Consider the following 20,496-nt stretch of genomic DNA (forward strand, 5'->3'; position numbering starts at 1 on the left):
TTCTGCATATCCATCTTGGTAATGCCCTCAATCATTTTTTAAGTAGGACCCATCTGTAAACCAAAGTAGACCAGCATTATCAATAGAATTTTCTTGTAAATTATTCCTAGGAGTAAGAAGATAATCTGTTTCTAAAATGCAGCTGTGGTCATTTTCTTCTTGTGGTTCTGGAAGCAAAGTTGCAGGGTTAAGGTTATTTTTGTGACATACAACAGTTGTAAAATAATAACTAAAATTATGACTAATAACATTAAACCAGAATATATCCAAATTTTAGCAATTTCATATAATCTCTACAACATATGTTTATATCATTTACCCATACTATATAACCTAAGAAGATTTACCATCACTCATTTGACAGTGTTTCCCATGTGATTTAACATACCCAATAAGCCTAACTAAGTTTATTTTTTTAACTTTGTATTTTATATTGGAGTATAGTTGATTAACAATGTTGTGATAGTTTCAGGCGTACAGCAAAGTGATTCAGTTATACATATACATGTATCTATCCTTTTTCAAATTCTTTTCCCATTTAGTTTGTTACATAATATTGAGCAGAGTTCCCTGTGCTATACAGTAGGTCCTTGTTGGTTACTAATATTGGAATGGATTTAATTAAGTTTAATTTCTATCTTTGAGATGCTTCAGGTGCCTTCTGAAGCATCCCAAAGTTACCTAAAGGTCAAAAAACCTTCATTTAGAATTTGATTTGAGGAAGTTTGTCAAAGACATCAAAAGGTTTTAAAAACACTTGGCTAAGTAGGATCATAAGTCAGTATGAAACAATACTTATGCACTCAACCAAAGTGACAATAAATGATTTCAAGGGCAAATACAGAAAGTTACAACAGACTGCTTAAAAAGTAAAGAAACTTTACAATTTGTTATCAAAAGCAGATCAATACCTCAAGAAAACTCTGTCACCTAACAGAGAGAAAATCTAATTCAAACTTTGCACCAACTGACTTTTAATATCAAAATTCACTTAATTAAATCCATTCCAATATTAGTCAGTCCCGAGAACTGTTTTCTCAGGGTTCCTTTTCCACAAACCTTCTACAACTTTCTATAGCCACATTAGTTTGTCACTTATTTTCTTTTGAATTTGGAAATAACCAGCTTTGGGACAAAATTACTTTATTTTCCCTCACCAAAAATACATTTCCATTCCTCATACCATCTTTTATGGAAAACACACACCCTACTTTCCTTTCATGGAAATATTTCTCTTATTATCTTTAGTAGTTCCAATCACATTCATTAGTCAGAATTCTTAACCCTTGAAACCCCAATCTCTAGCAAAAACCAAGAAGCAAGCAATTGTGAACTGTCTGTCATACCAGCATTTCCTGATTGGTAAATTTATAAGTATATTCCATAACCTCTAGAAACATACATTTTCTAACAACATAATTACTTTCCTCAATGTGGTACAAGATGTGTGTCCAATAAACCAAAGCATCTTTAGTTTTTCTTTAATAAGACAAAATAGGTAAACTTTGACTTACTTAGCAATTAATGTTTCAATATTTCATCTAATTTGAAAATGATCTGGATATTCAATGAATCCCTATCATTTAACTTAACATAGCAAAGCTAAAATTTCAAGTTATCAAAAAGATTTGGAGAAACTAATTGAAGTAGACATACCATAAAACATAATTATTCTTAGAGGTCATCTGAAAGCTTTTATCTCATTTATATTACTTAATTTACAAATAAATCATGATACCCAATTTTGGCTTTCTTGCTTACAAATCTGTAACAGAGATAATGTGAACTTATTTGACGTTTAGTAAACTTAGGTACAATAAAAGTTTTATACTTCAGGTTGTTTACTGTGAAGATAGACCTATTTAATTAAACCAGTAAATGTAAACTTGTTTTCATTCATTAAAGAATAATCTTAGATCACCTGATCCTTTAAAAAATTCAGTTTGGTTTCCATTACATTTAGAAATACTTAATTTTTAAGCACTTATTTTAAGTCAATTAAATAGAGCTCTTTTACAAACTAATTTTGATAAGATCATTTGAAGGTAATGATATATCATGGCTCTAATGTACGCACAGACATGTAAACAGACACAAGCAGAGATCTCATAGCTTCATTTTAAAACTTAGTCGTGAATCAGGTATTACAATGTAAACTCACTAGTTTGTAAATAAAAGTTGGAATAAGTTAAATTTACTTGCTTGAGGTTAAAAATGCCTCTTTCCCACCCCCCACCCCCCTTTGTTTTTTTCAGTTTTGGGTTCTACTGATTGAGCAAAGGATGTAGTCTCAGGCAATGTGGTCTGTGTTTACGTTTCAAGGACATAATAAGAGTTATAACCTGAAGCTTTCTCCTAGGAGTACTTTTGTTCCCTTAGGGTCAGAATTTTGAAAAGATATTTCATCAAGCCAGCTTTTTTTTTTTTTCCTAGTTGTGTATGCAAAAAAAAAAAAAAAAAAAACAGTTTAGGAATGTCAAAAGAGCCCCATCTTGGCCAATTAAGAGTTAAGTTGGGGGCTTCCCTGGTGGCGCAGGGGTTGAGAATCTGCCTGCTAATGCAGGGGACGCGGGTTCGAGCCCTGGTCTGGGAAGATCCCACATGCCACGGAGCAACTGGGCCCGTGAGCCACAACTACTGAGCCTGCGCGTCTGGAGCCTGTGCCCCGCAGCAAGAGAGGCCGCGATAGTGAGAGGCCCGCGCACCGCGATGAAGAGTGGCCCCCGCTTGCCACAACTAGAGAAAGCCCTCGCACAGAAACGAAGACCAAACACAGCCATAAATAAACAAACAAATAAATAAATAAATAAAATTAAAAAAAAAAAAAAGATGAGCACCCTGAGAGCCATGGCTCTTGGCCTGTGGCAATTTAAAAAAAAAAAAAAAAAAAAAAAAAAGTTAAGTTGGGCCCCCCGGCGTCCAGAGCGCGCACGCAGGGCACGCACGGCCGGCGGGGCCGGCGCTCCAGGCTGTTGGTCTCCCCGCCCGGATCGCGAGCGTTGGGAGTCCAGAGCGCGCACGCAGGGCACGCACGGCCGGCGGGGCCGGCGCTCCAAGCCGTTGGTCTCCCCGCCCGGATCGCGAGCGTTGGGAGTCCAGAGCGCGCACGCAGGGCACGCACGGCCGGCGGGGCCGGCGCTCCAGGTCGTTGGTCTCCCCGCCCGGATCGCGAGCGTTGGGAGTAAACACCCCCCATGGAGATCCAGGCGTGTTCGCCGCGGAGGCGCCGTTATCCCGGACCGGGCGGACCCGAGCGTGAGGCCGCCGCAGGTATGTCAGGCGGCCGGCTCCCAGGAGCCGCCGCTTCTCCGTACCCGCGGGGCCGTCCGTGCTCTCCGGCGTGCCCGGCGTGCTCGAGGCCCCGAGGGCGGGGGTCTGCGCTGGCGGGGGCGGCGGGCGGCGGCGTGGCCTCGTTGCGCCCCGGGAACCGCGGGGCGCCGACTGGGCGGTGCGAGGGCGACGGTGCGGGGCGCGGGGAGGACGGGCGGCTTGACGCTCCGGTGCACTGCATGCCTGCCCGTGGGAGCCTCGCCGTCCCCTCCGCTCGCCCCAGACCGGCCCGGCTCCCGGCTGGTGTCCCCGCATGTCCAGATTCAACGGCTTTTTTGTTTAAACTCTATTGTTTTGAAATAACTCTATTTTGACCATAAAGCGATAAACATAGACAATATTTATTATTTTATCTTGGAAACGTTAGGGAAAATTTATGTAGGCAACTGAATTATGCAGAAATCTTCACCAATAATTGAAACCCTGCAACTGTGTGGCATTTTCTTCTTTCCACTTATGTGGATTAGAAGGAAGCAACCCATTGTCCAAAAATGCCTTCCCTGACACCCTGTCATCACTTCTTGTATTCACTATGAAAGTGACAACATTAAAAGCAAATAAAATGGAATGCCATATTATTCAATATCAGTTGGAAACATATCTGAAGGAATTAATTTATTGCCTTCCACAGTGACACTTAGATAGACAAAATGTTTAATTAGAAACAGAGAAGTAGACACAAAACATAGGCACTGGTTTTAGTTATCTAAACTATAATTATGTCATAGGTCAGCCGGGGGGCAGAAAAATGCAATAATCCTTAAAAAATGAATTTATTTACTTCCTCACATTTGCCATATTGGAGTTGAGACACTTACACCATAAAATCCACAAAACAGACCCCAAAAATGTTTTAAATAATTCTGAATACATTTATAGACAGAGGATAAGTATCAGGATAATTTATTAATAGGAATAAATAAAAAGTTGGCCTATGTATAAATTTATTTTCTTCTATACTCAGTAGAATTGTATATAGCAATTTATACATTATAAATTATTTCGTACGTATAATATGTTTTAATATACCTAAAGTACTTGTGAGTATGGCATAATTATTTCTCTACTTTTCGATTCTGAAGCAAAGGCTCAGTAAACTGTGCAATAGAGTCAAACAGTCACAAATTTAGTAAATGACAGGACAATATTTCAAATAAAGTTCCTCTGGCTCCAGTACCATACCATGCCCTTGGCACTTGGCACAGAAGGATGTACTAGTCCCTCACAGGAGGGTGAGGGACTGCCAAGAACTGAGAAAACCTCTGACACAGAAGTACAGCAATATCTCAAAATATCTTGAAACACGTTTTCAAGTGCTTCTTTTACCAAATATTGATTTTCTTCTGATTACCTCTTCATTCTCCATTTCCACAGCCATGGTCTTAATTCAGAACCATCAAGTTACACTTTGACTTTAGTGGCAGTTGAATAATGTCTTCCTAGTCTGACACCTATGGTCTTACCCCTTGCTTACTCATAACTTTTCTCCCCCTAGTCACCAAAATTACCTTTCTAGAACAAAAATCTAATAATTCCCTTCCCTTATAAAATTTTAGAGTCTGTACCAAGCTACCATATCCAGTATCAGTGTGTAGTGTATGATTACATTTTCTCAAACCCTATAGTTTATTGTTACCTGAAAACCATGTGCCATTTATACCTTTGTCCCATGACGCACTGTTTCTTGGATCTCCTTTCTCATCCTTTTACCTGATAAGGTTACCATGGGCACTGTACATTTTATTTACTATTTTAAATCACTTGAAGAAAATATTAGGAGAAGGTATATAAACCCAAGAACTTATAACTTCACTAACACAAATGTTTGCTCCTTCCCATCTGGTCAAGGGTTCCATTATCAGTGGAACATAAGCAACACGCAGGCCAGATATTTTTTGTTAGTTTTGTTTTGTTCACTATGTTCCAGCATCTAGAATGATACCTGCCATGTAATTCACACTGGAATATATATTGAATTAATGACCACATGAATAGCAATTTCAAAATAGCAAAAAACAAACCATCTAACAAATGAAAATCTTCTCACAGAAGGATAACATGATTGACAAAAGGCAGATGACTGAGTAAAAAGACCAATAACTGCATAATGCAATGGCTTGCTTATGAGAGGTACTTAATAAGTATTTATAGAATTATTTTTATGTAGAAATTCTTATCCTCAAAGATCCCACTGAAGATTTCTTCCTCTGTATTAGCTCTAACATTTCTCTAGTAAAAGTTACCCTGAACTCCTTTGTATCTCTTTGTATCTTTTACTTATAAATGGTATTCCATGTATCTTTAAAAATGCAAATTTTTCAAGAGCTGTCTAGAGATTTAAAAGTGTTCATTCCTTTTGACCTAGTATTCACAGCATTCTGAAAAAATGAGCAGACGCCTAAATCCCACACACTTGTAATGTCAGTGAATCTTCCTTTTTTCAAGATAGAAAACACACTTAAATGTAACAATAACACGATATTTATTGTGTATAATTACATGATGAAGTTCTTATGCATCAAATTACCGGTATTTTATGAGGATAGTCAATGATTTAAAAACTGCTTATGCCATAATATTAAGTGAAAGCTTTGACATACAGTGTTACAGATTGTGTGTGTGTGTGTGTGTGTGTGTGTGTGTGCGCACGTGCGTATTGATCTGAACGCCAACATAAAGCACTGAAAAAAGACTAAGGAAAATAAGCTGCTGGCATTATATATTTTCTTTCGTCAGTTCATTTATGCTATTCCACACTTTTCACATATTTCTTTAATGAACATGCATTACTTTCATCCTAAAACCAAAACAAAAGTGAAAGCCTGTTTTCTACTCAATATTATACGGATGAAGTAAAAGAAGGCAAATATTGTAACACTTAAAACTCAGAATTTGCAGTGATATAAACTCGTTTTCAATGATATAAACCTATCTTCTGTTGACTGCCAAGTCCTAGCTCTGTGGCGTTGATAAAGACACTTAAGGCTCTTTAACCCCTTCATAATTCTGGATTTATAATTATACTTACTATATTGAGTCATTGCATTGGTTAAATGAGGAAATGCATGCACCTAATGTACTGTTTGGAGCAAAATAATTATTTTATAGATATGAGGAACAGCAACATTATAGTCAGTCTCTTTTATGTAGTTTCATAATCAAATAGTCATTATATATAAATTTAGCTCTCCTGTAATGTTTCATGTATCACTGGTACTCAACACATATTAATAATAAATAAAAATCTTTTAAAAGCACAATTGACCCTGGAAAAGTTCAGTTGATTTGTACTCCTAATTTCTAAATGGCAATCAGGGCAAGACAGAAATTTCAGCTGGCATTTGACATTACCAGATCAATTATATCTCTAAAGTTACTTTTACATTGATTATAAACATTTAAATAAGTGCTCCTTTGCAAATGAAATATTTATTTGACTTATTATTGAGTTCTAGAATGAACATTGTAGAAGGACAATGCTACCAAAAGCAAGTTTCTACATTTGAGAATCTAGAAATTCCTCCTTCATAAGGAGACCACCAAAGGAGTTGGGCTGATGGATTTTGGAAACGGGTGGAACCAAGCAAGCCGTAAGAATGAGGAAATAAATTCTTCTTAGTTGCTCTACGTTAACATTCCGTATACAGGACAGTAGTTTCTCACAAGGGATTGGTTCCAGGACCCCCCTAGGATGCCAAACTCCTCGGATGCCCAAGTTCCTTCTACAAAATGGTGTAGTGTTTTCATATAACTTATGCACATCCTCCTGTATACTTTAAATCATCTCTAGATTACTTATAACACCGAATATAATGTGAGTGATATGTAAATAGTTTCTGTGGGAGGCAACTTTAAGTTTTGCTTTTTGGAATTTCCTGGATTTTTTTGAATAGTTTTGATCTGCAGTTGGTTGAATCTGCAGATCTAGAACTTGCAGATACAGAGGGTTGACTGTAATCTGTTAATGGATAGGGTGAAATTAAACAAATGACTTAATTTGACCAGTCATCTAGGGCCAATGGTAGATACATAGAAGTAGAGGATCAATTCCTGCTCATAAGGATCTAATGATCTACTTAGAGTGATACATACTAAATTATAGAACAATGAATAAAAACACAGTGGCACAGGAATTATCACTTGTACTTAAATTAGAGTCTCTTGAAGTTCAGAAGACGTGTGGCCACTTCAATTTCAAATAGATGAGAGTTCATGGGATAGGACCAGAATTTCGTGGCAGAACAGGGCATTATTGTGACTTTCTCAAACAATTTTTTTATCCCCTTGTGTTCCTGCTTGTTACATGAATAGTGCAGCAAATCATTTTAAAGTTCATTTTTACTATTAAAGAATCATTATTGAAAGCTACTTTTATCCTATTCCAAATGAAATCTTGTTAAACATATTTGAGAGTACAAAGAATGAACACAGCCCTGGAAATAATGCATTCACTGGTTTTGTTGTTGGGGAGGAAGAGGCAGTGGCAGTGTTGTCTGAAATATGAAAGATTTGGGAGATTATCTGATTCTTTTGAATGAATAAATCTCATGAGTATTTGAAAACTCACACCTCCAAAAGTCAGTTTCTATTGTTATTCCCCAATAGAATTTGGAAAATCATACCCGTCATTCCTAGACTTAGGAGAGTATATTACAACCAGTGAAACAGAATTTATTTCTTACACCTTTAAAATCTAATGTGTGATCATTTCTTACACTGTCACTCCTTGGATTTCTAAAATATAACAGTAATAATAATAACAAAACATATTTCTGTACTTCTGTGTACCTGGCTTATTATTGACTGCTTTCTCTGAGCCTTACTCAAATAAGAACATGAAGTAGATACTACTGTTACACAGATTTGCTAGGTTATGTGCAATTCTCCATTACCATCAATATCTTAGTAGCTTACAAAAGGGCGATTGATATTTTGCTCATGTATGTACTGTCTGTGGGTTGGCTGCAGCTCTATTTATCACAACTTCTTAACTCTAAGATTCAGGTTTAAACATCAACTTCCATCTGAAACATGCTGTCCTAGTGCAAGAGTGGGGTAGGTGAAGGCAGAACTTCATGATTCATAAAGCTTCTGCTGTGGAGTGGTGCATTCCACCCATTCACATTTGATTGGCCAAAGGCAAGTCACATGATTAATTCTGATGTCAGTGGTGTAGTGGTGTGTATTCCTCCCACGTGGAGGGGGTCTGAAAGCACTATGACACCAGGAGGTGTTGTATGAGCTTCTTGTGAAAGCAGAAAATAATTTGAAAGAATAATACAATTGACCACAGGCGCTTTTCCTATTTTACTGAAGAGGAGAAAAATAACTTGATCAATGTCACACGGCTAGTTGGTGGCATAGGTAGAGTTCACCTCAAACAATGTGGTTCCAAAGTCTACTTTATTATGTCTGACGCTATTTTGTGTTATGACACTTCTTTATTCAAATACGCATACTCTTATATCCCAGAAACAAGACCCTAATTATGCTCTGTATTTGCATTTAACTAACAAGTGAGCAGAAAGGATCTTGCTTTCTGCTGGTTCAGATTTCCTAAGTGATTCATACTGAATGTACACTTAAGATAAGCAGAGAGTGTCACCAGGCAGATCTGTGAGAGAGTAAGTATCTCCATTTCAAAATACAAGTATTTTATACTTCTGGAGATATCATTCCAAAATCAAATCGCAACAGCTTCACTCCCCAGGAGCAAGTGATGGAGACTCATTTGGTCCTTTGAAGAAGCTTGTAGATAATGAGCTGAAATACAGGGACTGGCAATTTCTGCAGATAGTACACCTATAATTGCTATACTTTTGTATCATCCCATTACTTCAAATCAGCAGGTTGTCTTGAAATAACCTGCTGCTTAACAGAGAATATTAAATATATGCATTAATGTTCTAGCTGTGGCTGTTGTCAGAAGGTAATGAACTCTTATGTGTTTTAAAATATAAAAGGAATGTTCCATTTTATAATGCAATAATCTAAGTCTTTAATGATAATCACATGATAAACCATTTACTGAATGCCTGAGAATAAAATGTAAATAAGACTAACAGCCCACTGAGAAAGCACCATTTCTCTAGAGAAAGCCTATATGTTATGTATCAATAGGAAAATAAAACAATAAAATAGTATCTGCTCTAACATCCCTTAAATGATTTTCAGAATTCTGAAAAATTTGATTATTCTTTAGTTATTTCAATAATTAGGATAAGATTATGCGTTATTAGGAAGGGAAAACTTCTGAAATCTGCAGGGTAATAATAGCAAAATTTTCATGAAATTAAATAAAATGAAACTGCTTTTTGAAAAGCAGTGTTATGTAAAGTATGTATAGTAGACTAAAAAACACTCTTCAAAGGTATCAGATCCTAATGCCTGGAACCTGTAAATGTCAACTTATTTAGGGGAAAAAAAATGGTCTTTTTTACACATGTGTTTAAGTTAAGGATCTTAAGTCATGGATCCCAAATGCAATCACATATATCTTTACAAGAGGGAGGCAGAAGGAGATTTGAAATACACAAGGTACTGTGAAGATGAAGTCAGAGACTAGAGTAATGTAACACAAGCCAAGGAATGCTGGCAGACACTAGAAGCTGGAGGAGGCAAGCAACAGATTTTCCCCTAGAGCTTTGGAGGGAGTGAAGCCCTGCCAACACTTTGATTTTGATCTAGTAACACTGATGCTGGACTTCTGGCCTCCAGAACAATGAGACAATAAAATGTATGTTCTTTTAAGTCACCAAGTTTGTAGTGATTTGTTTAACGACCCTTAGAAAATTACTATAGATTTAGGTACAGGGATATAGGATATTGTGTAATAAATGCCTGAAAATATGGAAGGGGCTTTGGAATCAAATAATGTATAGAGGTTGGAAGAATTTTTTGCCACATTATAGAAAACATCTAGATGCACATAAACAGACTGTTGGTAGAAATGTGGGTTAAAGGAAAGGGCTCAGAAGGAAATAAGGAACATACCACTGGAAACCGAGGGAAAGGCGAATCTTGCTATATAGTGACAGAAATAGCTGAATTGTGTTCTACAACTGTTTGAAGAAGCAAAACTTGTAAGCAAGGAACTTGGATATTTATCTGAGGTTAATTCCAAGCAAAGCATTGAAGGTGTTAACCTGATAATATCAAAATGCAAGCAGACAAATATAAATTAAGAAAAAAAAAAGCTTAAGCAAAAGGGAACCATCACTTGATGATTTGGGAAACAGCCTATCAGATGGCAAAATATGATAAAATTAGGATAGTAACTGTTAGGAAAGTATACTTTGGAGAGAAGGCCCATGGCATGTCTGGATAACCTGCTACTAGTGCTGAAGAGATTACATAAATGGCTCATGAAGTCACTCAACCAGAAGAAGCCTTGAATAAAGATGGGATTATCAAACCAAAGATCTGTGGAGGATGCTGTGGCTAAAGGTGTGAATCCCTGTGATATACCTGGGCAACCTGAAAAGGTTTTTGAGAATGTTGTACCACCATAAACACTACCAGATTGGACTGGAATGGATAACACAGGATAAAATGAAGAAAGGCCTTTGAACTACCAAAACTCTACAGGCAGGCAATTGGGTGATAAAGCTACTGAGAAGCACACATATGTTCCCTCTGAAGTAAAAGGAAAGATGATTCTGAAGGCAGAGACTTGGGCCCAGAGGTCATAGCAGTGGGCTCAGAAGAAGAGATGTAAGCCAAAATCACAGCAACAGAAGATGGAGCTGTGTTGCAGATGTTGGAGTCAAGGTACAGAGGGTTGTTCCCAGGTCTTAAAACTTACTGAGAATCTGCCCTTCTTGATTATGAAATTGCTTGGAATTTGTGAATCCTTTCTTCCATTTTCTCCCTTTTGGAATGGGAATGTCTATAAATATTATACTGTGTCTATCCCTCAGTTGTATTTTGGCAGCAGATAACTTTCTAGTTTCACAGTTGTATTTTGCAGCAGATAACTTTCTAGTTTCACAGGTATAGAGATGGAGGAAAATTTTGTCTCAGGATGGATCATACCCAGGGTCTAATACAATCTTAATTTAACTGATTTAGATGATGAGATTTGCAATTTTGGAACTAGTATTTAGGCGACATTTTGGACTTGTGTTGATGCTTTACTGTGTTGAGAATTTTGGGGATCTTGGCATGGGTGAATATATTTTGCATCTGTTATAGATAGACATGAATCATTGGAGGCCAGAGAGAAGACTGTAGTAGGCTGAATTATGCCCACCAAAGATATCAAGATCTAATCCCTTGAGCAAATACTCACAAGGTACTTGTTACTTTATTTGGGAAAAATGAAAAGCTTTTGCAAGGCTTTTGCAGACCTCATTAAAATGTACATGTTGAGATGAGGAGAGTATCCAGATTACATGGGTGATCCCTAAATTTAATCACACATATGCATATAAGAAGGAGACAGAGATGAGACACATGGCAGGAAGGCAGTGTGACTATGGAGGCAAAGATTGGAGTGATCTGGTACAGACCAAGGAATGTTGGCAGTATCAGCTGGAAAAGGCAAGGGGCAGATTCGACCCTGAGTCTTCAGAGGGATCGTGGCCCTGCCAACATTTAGCCCAGTGATACTGATGTCAAACTTTTGGCCTCCTAAACTGTGAAAGAATAAATGTTTATTGTTTAAGCCACCAAGTTTATACTAATTTGTTACAGCGGTCATAGGAAACTCATACAATATGTAAGATGCTATTTCCTATCTGAATTATATTAACACTTCTTAATAAACTTAAGATATTATATAAATTATCCCGATCTAATCTAATGGTGTGAATATCTATTTTATAATTACTTGTGCCTATTTCATTAATGAAATCAAATGCTTATCTGAACAAAATGCTTCATATTAAAAGATGGGCTGTATTATCAAATTTTTAAAAATAAATTTATTTTATTTATTTATTTTTGGCTGCATTGGGTCTTCGTTGCTGCGTGCAGGCTTTCTCTAGTTGCGGCGAGGGGGGCTACTCCTCTCTGAGGTGTGCGGGCCTCTCATTGCGGTGACTTCTCTTGTTGCAGAGCACAGGCTCCAGGCGCGAGGGCTTCAGTAGTTGTGGCTTGCGGGCTCAGTAGTTGTGGCTCACGGGCTCTAGAGCGCAGGCTCAGTAGTTGTGGCTCACGGGCTTAGTTGCTCCGCAGCATGTGGGATCTTCCCAGACCAGGGCTCGAATCCGTGTCCCCTGCGCTGGCAGACTGACTCTTAACCACTGCGCCACCAGGAAAGCCCATTATTATCAAATTTTAAAGAAGCAAAAAAGAAAAAAAAAATAGAGTAGGTAAAGCATATGAATGTATGTAATTTTATAGTTTGGTGCATAATGCATCTATTTACAGGAGTTCTGGTTTCATTTCAAGTCTGTTTTTCCCTGCCTCAGAACAGTTGTGAGGATCAAATAACCTAGCAAATATATATTAATAACTTCAGGTCTAAAGTGGCATGTAAATACAGAACAATGATTATTGATTTTTGCCCCTACTGTTATCTTATTAGAATCTGGTGGACTGTTCTGTAACCTGCACACCTGCATCTCTTATCATATCTTTCTTACTTTTCTAGTCATCTTATTTCACTGAGAATTTCCTACTTTCACCTATTTTTCAAATTGAGCACAACTGCAAATATTTAGAATATGAAAGTTATACTCTTTCTTATGGGGTAGATAAAATATCTTACTTCCAGAATTTATCTATATTTTCATCTCTGATAATTACATTTGATGATTCTTTTGTGGATGGCAGTGATGATTGTGATGTGCGTGTGTGTGTGTGTGTGTGTTAATGTGTGGTATGCAGGGTGCATAGGGTAATGTAGAATAGCTTATAGCCCTGGGATAGGATGATTTGAAACAAAGACTTTTAGAAATCTCATACTTATGTTAGTTTTAAGATAATATCTAACTCAGATTATATATATTCAACTTATCCATTAGACTGGTGTAACACTAGTAATATAAATTTTTTTTGCTTACATTGCCCCATACTTATTTCTCTAAAGACCAGTCCTTATCTAATGATTTCACTCTTACTCATTCTTGTTATAAATAAGTAAAGATTTTCCATTTTAAATCTCTTTATCAAGGTATTCAAAGCTCCCAGCTCCATATTGCCTTTTCTGCTTTATTTTCCACTCAAGTCACACAGAATATAGTGCTATGACCTGAAGTAATCGTGCTTTTACAGCTCCATGATTTACAAGGTGTGCTCTTTATTCTTTTTTTTTTTTCATAATGTTTCTCTCTTTTTTTTTTTTTAATTTTTTTTTATAGCTACTTTATTTATTTATTTTTGGCTGTGTTGGGTCTTCGGTTCGTGCGAGGGCTTTCTCTAGTTGCGGCAAGCGGGGGCTACTCTTCATCGCAGTGCGGGGACCGCTCTTCATCGCGGTGCGCGGGCCTCTCACTATCGCGGCCCCTCCCGTTGCGGGGCACAGGCTCCAGACGCGCAGGCTCAGTAGTTGTGGCTCACGGGCCCAGCTGCTCCGTGGCATGTGGGATCTTCCCAGACCAGGGCTCGAACCCGTGTCCCCTGCATTAGCAGGCAGGTTCTCAACCACTGCGCCACCAGGGAAGCCCGCTCTTTATTCTTAAAATAAATTTGCACCCTTATCTTTGTATAAAACTTTACATACTTCAAGTTGAAAAATTAACATTGTGTATACAATTCTCTGTCCCACCAGGGAAATATAGCTGCACCGCATGCTGCTTTTCCGCTGCCCTTTGTGTATCTTCATTATGGGATTTACTATGTAAGAGTGCCGTATATTCCAGTGCCTACTTCTGTAGACAAAAACTGCTCAAGGAAAAGTATCTTTAGTAAAATCATTACGTTGCTAAAGCTTTAAAATCATTTTTTGGAACAATGCAATTTATATAATTGTATGTACATGTTTCAGAAAAGATGATATAGGGTGAAAGATACAGTGTTTTGCAGAGAAAATATAAAATTTAATCAAAAAGAAGATACAAACACAGACCCACAAATTAAAATTTGATTTTTAAACTTTTTCACAAGATTATTCTTCCTTTAAAAAATCCAGTAGGCACCAATCTGTTTTTATCCATAGATATAATTTTAACTTGAATAACTCCAAGGGAAGTTTTCTAATTTAAATATAACACAAATTCTTTTCATGACATTAAAACATAATCTCTAAATAAGCCATATATTTTCTTAACATTTTCACAGGAACATTAGAAAATTATGAAATCCCTTAATTTTTATAGACAGGAAATGTGAGACATAGTGGAATTGTCAATATACATGCAGCAGATCATTGTAGATAAATAATAAAGTATACCCTCTATAATCTACCCCCAATTGTGTTTTACTTCTTAATATAGTTTGTTCTGACATTGAACTTCCAAACAACTTGATGTGCTTTGCAAATATTTTCTTCATATTACTTAAAACATCTCTACAAGATTTTGGCTCAAAAGTGTTATTATGTTATAGAGTATTGGCATGGGATATTTCTCTATAGTAACTTTCTTTCTTGATGATGGTACCCTAAAGATTATTAACAGTTGTGAGAAAGAATATTTTCAGGGTTAAATAACAATGCACGTGTTAATTCCGTATTTGGGGTTATTGTATTAAGTATAAAGGCCATCATCCATGCTTTCTTGATAAATGACGAGATCTTTTTTAAAAAAAAAAAAAACACAGAATCTTTATTTATTTATTTATTTTTGGCTGCGTTGGGTCTTTGTTGCTTCGCGTGGGCTTTCTCTAGTTGTGGTGAGTGGGGGCTACTCTTTGCGGTGCGTGGGCTTCTCATTGCGGTGGCTTCTCTTGTTGTGGAGCACAGGCTCTAGGCGTGCAGACTTCAGTAGTTGTGGCACGCGGGCTCAGTGGTTGTGGACCACGGGCTTAGTTGTTCCACGGCATGTGGGATCTTCCTGGACCAGGGCTCAGACCCGTGTCCCCTGCATTGGCAGGTGGATTCTTAACCACTGCGCCACCAGGGAAGTCCTAAATGGTGAGGTCTTAAATATGATTTTCAACATATTTTTTAAACCAAGATACAAAGACAGAGATGTCAAGGTTTCTGAAGCCAGTGAGAAGAGAATGATTGTATTTGCTTCCAGTAATACATAGCATCCTGAAACACATTGGGAGCCCTGCATGTTTCTTAATTTACAAAGCAACACTAAGCCTGAAAATTCTGGTTAATGTTTTGTTAACTGCCTCTCAAGGGAAATATCAGAAAGGTCACAGTGGAAAGAAACAAACGTTTCTCAATATCCACAATACATTCAACAGCCTGATCTGAAACTGGAGAAGATACAGAGATAGAGATCTCAGAACATCCACAATACTGCCTTTTGATGCTACCCAGGAAGGGAAAAATGTCAGGAAACTGAGTGGTTGAAAAGTGTTGGAGTACTGAAATAGGATCTTCTCACCTGATACCATCTCTCAAAAAAAAATGTGGACTCATTTTTTAAATAAAAGGAAGTAGAAGGACTGCACATCTTATAAAATTCTAATGTGCAGGCAAACATAGCCAAAATGCACTCCAGAGAGAGATTATACTTTTTCCCCTAATTCATAATAAGATGCTCACTAAAGTCACAGAAATAATGTTATAATTCTGAATTCTTGAAAACATGACGAGGTGAACCACATTTCAAGTCTAATTTACTATAATTAAGTCCACCTGGCCTCATGTGTCATTTAAGGCCTGTGTTTCCTTATTGGTTTTCTGTCTGGATGATCTGTCCATTGATAGAAGTGGGGTGTTAACGTCCCGCCTATTATTGTGTTACTGTTGATTTCTCCATTCATGGCTGTTTGTATTTGCCTTATGTATTGAGGTGCTCCTATGTTGGGTGCATATATATTTACAGTTGTTACATCTTCCCTCGATCATTATGTAGTATCCTTCTTTGTCTCTTATAACAGTTTTTATTTTAAAGGTCTATTTTGTCTGATATGAGTGTTGCTGCTCTAGCTTTCTTCTGATTTCACTTTGTATGGGGTACAGTCTCCACCCCCTCGCCTTCAGTCGGTATGTGTCCCTAGGTGTGAAGTGGGTCTCTTGCAGACAGCGTATATACGGGTCTTGTGTTTGTACCCATGCAGCCAGGCTGTCTTTTGGTTGGCACGTTTAATCCATTTACATTGAAGGTAATTATCAATATATATGTTCCTGTTGCCATTTTCTTCATTGTTTTGGGTTTGTTTTTGTAGGTCTTTTTTCTTCCTTCCTGTTTTGTTCTCTTGTGACTTGATGACCACCTTTAGTGTTAAGTTTGCGTTGCTTTTGCTTTTTTGTGTGTGTATCTATTGTAGTTTGGGTTTGCTGTTTTTATGAGATTTTGATATAGCAGTCTATGAATGTACAAGCTTGTTTTAAGTTGCTGATCTCTTTCCCGCCTAGAGGAGTTCCTTTAGCATTTGTTGCAAAGCTGGTCTGGTGATGCTTAATTCTTTTAGCTTTTGCTTGTCTGTAACGCTTTTGATTTCTCCATCAAATCTGAATGAGAGCCTTGCTGGGTAGAGTATTCTTGGTTGTAGTTTCTTCCCTTTCATCACTTTAAGTATATCCTGCTGCTCCCTTCTGGCCTGCAGAGTTTCTGCTGATAAATCAGCTGAAAACCTTATGGGAGTTCCCTTGTATGTTATTTGTTGTTTTTCCCTTGTTGCTTTTAATATTTTTTCTTTGTCTTTAATTTTTGCCAATTTGATTACTATGTGTCTTGGCATGTTCCTCCTTGCATTTATCCTGCCTGGGACTCTTCCTGGACTTGGGTGACTATTTCCTTTCCCATGTTAGGGAAGTTTTCAGCTGTTATCTCTTCAAGTATTTTCTCAGGTCCTTTCTCTGTCTCGTCCTTCTGGTACCCTGTAATGCGAATGTTTGTGCATTTAATGTTGTCCCAGAGGTCTCTCAAACTGTCTTCATTTCTTTTCATTATTTTTTCTTTATTCTGTTCTGTGGTAGTGATTTCCACCATTCTGTCTTCCATGTCACTTATGGGTTCTTCTGCCTCAGTTATTCTGCTATTGATTCCTTCTAGTGCGTTTTTCATTTCAGTTATTGTATTGTTCAAGTCTGTTTGTTTTGTTCTTTAATTCTTCTAGGTCTTTGTTGAACATTTCTTGCATCTTCTTAATCCTTGCTTCCACTCTTTTTCTGAGATTCTGGATCATCTTCACTCTCATTATTCTTAATTCTTTTTCCAGAAGGTTGCCTGTCTCTACTTCATTTAGTTGTTTTCTGGGGTTTTATCTTGTTCTTTCACCTAAGACATAATCATCTGCTGTTTCATTTCATCTAACTTTCTGTGATTGTGGTTTTCATTCTACAGGATGCAATATTCTAGTTCTTTTTGCTTCTGCTGTCTTCCCTCTGGTGGATGAGGCTATCTAAGAGTCTTGTGCAATCTTCTTGATGGGAGGGACTTGTAGTGGGTAGAGCTGGATCTTGGGCAGGGCCATGCTCAATAAAAGTTTAATCCGCTTGTCTGCTGATGGGTGGGGCTCTGTTCCCTCCCTGTTGGTTGTTTGGCCTGAGGAGGCTACAGGCTGTTTGGTGGTGCTAATGGCAGCGTTTGGGAGGGCTCACATCAGTGAGTACTTCCCAGAACTGCTGCTGCCAATGTCTTTGTCCCCACAGTGAGGTACAGCCATCCTCTGCCTCTGCAGGGGAACCTCCGGTGTTAGCAGGTAGGTCTGGTCCTGTCTCTTATGGGGTCACTGCTTTTTTCTCCTGGGTCCTGGTGCACACAGATTTTGTGTGTGGCCTCCAAGAGTAGAGTTTCTGTTTCCCCCAGTCTTGTGGAAGTCCTGCAATCAAATCTCTCTCAACTTCAAAGCCGGATTCTCTGGGGACTCTTCCTCCCATTGCTGGACCCCTAGGCTGGGAAGCCTGACATGGGGCTCAGAACTTTCACTCCAGTGGGAGAGCTTCTGTGGTATAATTGTTTTCCAGTTTGTGGGTCGCCCACTTGGTGGGTATGGGATTTGATTTTATTGTGATTGTGCCCCTCCTACCATCTCGTTGTGGCTTCTCCTTTGTCTTTGGATGTAGGGTGTCTTTTTTGGTAGGTTCCAGCATTTTTTTATTGATGGTTGTTCAGCTGTTAGTTGTGATTCCAGTGTTCTCCGTGAATATGTTACTTCTTAAGTTTATCTAAATATTATCTAGACAACACCCTGCAGAATTTATGTATAGGTTTATTTTCACATATTTAAAAGTAAGTGAATTTTATTTATAATAGTCCTTTTTTTTAAGATTTAAACTCCAAAATATATTTATATTAAATTAAAAAAAAAAGGTTACAGGCTTCAGTTAAAGATTAAGAAATTGGAATCTTGAAAATGTCATCAGTGAATAGAAAGCAACAAAGCTTGGGGATTCCCTGGTGGTCCAGCAGTTAGGGATTCATGCTTCCACTGTAGGGGGCATGGGTTCAATCCCTGGTCAGGGAACTAAGATTCCCCAAACTGAGCAGCACAGCCAAAAAACAATAACAACAACAAAGTTTGCTCTAAATGAAATACCAAAGATAAAACAGATACAGTCCTAATAATATAATGGAGTTTCATAAACTTATCAAAAAATACACTTTAATTTTAAAAATTAATATGCTAATGACATGAGACAAGCTTTACAATTTATTGATAATTAAAAATAAGCGAGTATGAAATTTTACATTTATACTGTCTTCAAATGTATCTTAGAATACAGAGAAATTTGCCTATATTCTGTGTTGTATCAGTACAGAGAAAAAGTATTTTAAAAGGTAGTATATTATAGATATCTTCTTAATAGCTGACATAATATTTTCATTACCTTCCACCTCAATAATCCCCAACGTAGAAAGGCAGATTTTTGTTCTTGCCTACCCTTCTTTCTTTAATCTCAGGAAATTTTGAGGGCTATACATTGTTCTCACAAACCAGAGCTCCTCTCCTCTCACAGGATGGCTTGTACCTGACTGGGAGTATGTATTGTAGCTGCCCTGTTCTGACCCTGGATACTGTTGTTCCATTAAAATTGTTTCCTGTACATTTCTCCAGTTTCTGCCAGCCACTGTCCTCATTTTAACAGTGCTCAGCTCTGTGCTTTCAGCAACATCAATTCACAGATGTTTCTGCTGCCTTTTGTCCTGACCAATCCACAAGAAATATATTGACACATTGAACTACAGAAAAAGTTAACGCTGTCCCATAATGAGAGACACCAATAACTAAGGTGATAGACAAAGAAAAGAGGTGAGAAAATCTATGTGACCAATAATTTAATAATTAGTGAAGAGTCAAAAGAATAACAGATGTATAAAGGAAGTTCCTGATAAAGAAGTACCAAAAATTAATGAAAATGAAAACTAGTTCGACTTGAACCTAAAATTCAGGCAATTGAACATAAAAAAAATTGTTCGCAAAATATATTTTCTTATGTTCACAGGTATAGTAAATAATAATTTCATAATGCTCTATGTTAGAAAGGAACAGGAAAAATAATTTCTCTCTTAGTGTTACGAACGGGGGCAATTTAAATTCCTCTCAAAATTAAAATGTTTACACATTGTCTATGTCAAATTTATATCAAACATGTATTTCTTGTTAGAAATCTTTTTAATAGACTGCAAATACATATATAAAGCATGTCCAATGTGGTATTATTGTAAAATAAAAATATTAGAAATAGATCTGATCAATATAAGAAAAGATTATATAAATTATTATGTTTCCAATGTGTAATAGTATATTGACATTTCAGAGAGTGAAGCATATTTCCATGTACTGACAGTTTTTAATGATAGTTTGAGGTAGGTGTGTTTGTGTGTGTTTCCTTTAAGAATTGAAATGTAATTTACTAAAATGTATTTCCTTTTCCTCCCTACTTTTTCGTGTTATTCTTGTCATATATTTAGTCATATATTTTATATCTATACATGCTATAAACTGAACAATTAAAGTGTTACAACTAATGATTTATACAAGTAATTTTTAAAGAAACTTTAAAAAAGACATAGAAAGGTATATGTATGCATCTTTCATACTAACCCACATATTTATCATTTCTGGACTCTTCATGTAATTTTGAGTTATTTTTTGTAGGTATTTTCTTTCCATTTGAAGGATTTCCTATAGCATTTCTTATAAGTTAGATATGCT

At 37.2% G+C, this 20,496-nt stretch overlaps 1 long non-coding RNA gene across 10 annotated transcripts in view; it reads left to right on the forward strand.

Moving 5' to 3' along the window:
- The first annotated feature begins 3,113 nt into the window (after positions 1 to 3,113).
- LOC309621566 overlaps positions 3,114 to 20,496 on the forward strand; it is a 204,555-nt gene continuing 187,172 nt past the window's right edge. For all 10 annotated transcript variants that reach the window (XR_014240094.1, XR_014240095.1, XR_014240096.1 and 7 more), the window contains exon 1: positions 3,114 to 3,270. This is a non-coding gene — a long non-coding RNA (uncharacterized lncRNA). The remainder of the gene's footprint in view (positions 3,271 to 20,496) is intronic.

The sequence above is a fragment of the Balaenoptera borealis genome (assembly GCF_965194805.1).
Source record: "Balaenoptera borealis genome assembly, contig: HAP1_SCAFFOLD_701, whole genome shotgun sequence".
Taxonomy (NCBI): Eukaryota; Metazoa; Chordata; class Mammalia; order Artiodactyla; family Balaenopteridae; genus Balaenoptera; species Balaenoptera borealis.